This window comes from Octopus bimaculoides, chromosome 19, assembly GCF_001194135.2.
Source record: "Octopus bimaculoides isolate UCB-OBI-ISO-001 chromosome 19, ASM119413v2, whole genome shotgun sequence".
Taxonomy (NCBI): domain Eukaryota; kingdom Metazoa; phylum Mollusca; class Cephalopoda; order Octopoda; family Octopodidae; genus Octopus; species Octopus bimaculoides.
The window spans coordinates 34,756,400-34,759,303 of record NC_068999.1 but is presented as its reverse complement, the minus strand read 5'-3'; positions in this window follow the sequence as shown (position 1 = coordinate 34,759,303).

Here is a 2,904-nt window from a genome sequence, read left to right as displayed (position 1 = left end):
TAACGAGCTTCTTTCAGTTGCCGTCAACCAAATCTACTCAGAAAAGTTTGGTCGGCCCGAAGCTCCAGTGGAAGACACTTGCCCAACATGCCACGCAGTGGGACTGAACCAGGACCCATACAGTCGGAAAGCAAGCTTCTTACCACACAACCACGCCTACACCTATTTCCTAATTTACTTTTGTTTTTTTTAATTTTTAGTTAAAAGGTGAATATATCCGAAGCGTGTTACAGAAGCTCCGAAGCTTGTAGAAATGAGTGAGAAAGACATCCTGAAACTGGGTACTTGGTTTGAAATCTGGCGAAAGAATAAGCTCTGCCAAAGGCACCAATTTGCCGGAGGTTGATGTTAGACCGGCCGGAAGGTTAAGGCTGCCAGTCATGTAGGTAATGACAGGATTTGAACTCAGAACGCAAAGAGTCGCAACAAATACCACAAGGATTTTTTGATCGATCGTGAAAGGATGAAAAGTGAAGTTGAACTCGTTAAAGATTTGAACTCAGATCGCAACAAATACCACGAAGCATTCTCTATTTCTAATGAGAATAAGAGAGAGCAAGAAAGCGAGAGGGGAGGGTTGGAGAGGCATAGGCAGAGTCGGGGAAGAGGCTGAGATGGAGGAGGAGGAGGAGACTATATGATAGGAAGTTTGTTACTGTGCAGAACAACTACGGTTCATTAGGGATCGTGCTTTACAGACACAACAACGATACCAACAACCACAAAACAACAACAACAACGACAACAACAACAACAACAACAACAACAACAGCAGCAACAACAACAACAGCAGCAGTAACAATAATAACATCAAGTCAGTGAAAAAGCTTCTTCCTAGTCACTGAGTCTTCTAGAATTAGTAGATAGATTTTCAGAAAGACTTGTGTGTGTGTATGTGTGTGAGTATAGCATATATATATATATATATATATTTGGAGTTTAGCTTAATGGTAAAGCGTTCAGCCAGTGTCTTGGGGTATGTGGGCTCGATTCCTACGACTGTTTGTTGACAACTTTTCCAGCCTTGTAGGAGCAATATACCCAATTTTTCTGATGTTTTAACGGCGATACTGCGTTCGAAATATTACTTTCTTGTCTGTATCGTAGGATACACATTCGACGGTTCTAAAAACAGATGTAAGATTGTTTATATACGCACTTGGTTATTACACACACACACACACACACACACACACACACACACACAGATATATATATATATATAGATAGATAGATAGATAGATAGATAGATAGATAGATAGATAGATAGATAGGCGGCGAGCTAGCAGAATCGTTAGCACGCCGGGCGAAATGCTTAGCGGTATTTCGTCTGCTGTTACGATCTGAGTTCAAGTTCCGCCGAGGTCGACTTTGCCTTTCATCCTTTCGGGGGTCGATAAATTAAGTACCAGTTACGCACTGGGGTCGATGTAATCGACTTAATCTGTTCGTTTGTCCCTGTTTGTTCCCTCTATGTTTAGCCCCTTGTGGGCAATAAAGAAATAAGATAGATAGATAGATAGATGGATGGATAGATAGATAGATAGATAGATAGATAGATAGATAGATAGATAGATAGATAGATAGATACGGGTATACACACGCACACACATGCACGCAAACCAACATATATTCGATCTTCTGGGCGGCAAGATTGGGGGATTTCAGCAGTTAGAAGTGAGAAGCTAGTTGTGAGATATCCGGGAGTGTGTTTAAGGGAGATAACTATTATAACTATTATATAACGTTGAACAGAGACTCATACGTCTCATCCCCTTCCTTTTCTTTCATCCATTGAAATTTTCCTTTCGAGTTCTTTAATGGTGGTAAATTGTCTCCGGGCACTGGGTCTTTCAAGTGACACGGATTTTATTCCCACTCTATGTAATATCATTGCTACTTGAAAAAGAATGCTTTGTGTAAAACTCTGAGTAGCAGTAGAGAATATCTTTAACTGATTTCTTGTAACATATGTGTGTACATTTATATATGTACAAACATACATACATACATACATACATACATACATACATAAATACGTACATACATACATACATACGTACATACGTACATACATACATACATACATACATACATACATACATATACATATATAGTTGAAATTAATAGAAAACAAAAGACGAAGACAGGTGTATGAGCAACAAGCAAGTGTATTAGTTTGACGCACAGGAAAGTGAGAAAGTCTTTTACGTTTCGAGCCTATGCTCTTCAACAGAAAGGAACGCGATGAAATAAACAGAGAGAGAATAAAAAACTTTTGGAGTTAGTGGTCAATCATGTATGTATGTATGTATGTATGTGTATTTATTTATTTATGTGTTTCAGCCAAGTGGCTGCGGTCATGCTGGTGCACCACCGTGATGTGTATATATATCACTTAGGCATTGCTAATAGTATATATAATTACCCGTTGGACATACGCTCTTGTTACATACGTCTGTATTGTTATATGCGTCTGTATTGACCTTGTCATTGATAATGCCGTTTCCTATGTAGGTACTATTGTACTTTTTTGCCAAATAAATTGTACTTCATATTTGAAGCTCTGATGAAGCTATAAGGTGTTATTCAGACACTCAACTATGAGTGCACTGCATCTTGTAACAGAAACAGCAGTAAGCTAATGATGGCCATAAGATACTCATTTATTCGTTGGTCATTTCTTTTTCTCATATAGGTGTTACGTTACGATAATTTCATTAGCACACACACCATCTTACATTTTCAACCTTACGCAGATACACACACACACACACACACACACACACTCACACACATACACACGATCTTACATAAATGTGTGTTTATCAATAAATATGTATTATGCGTTTATACGCATATACGTAATGTACGCACATACACGCATATATATATATATATATA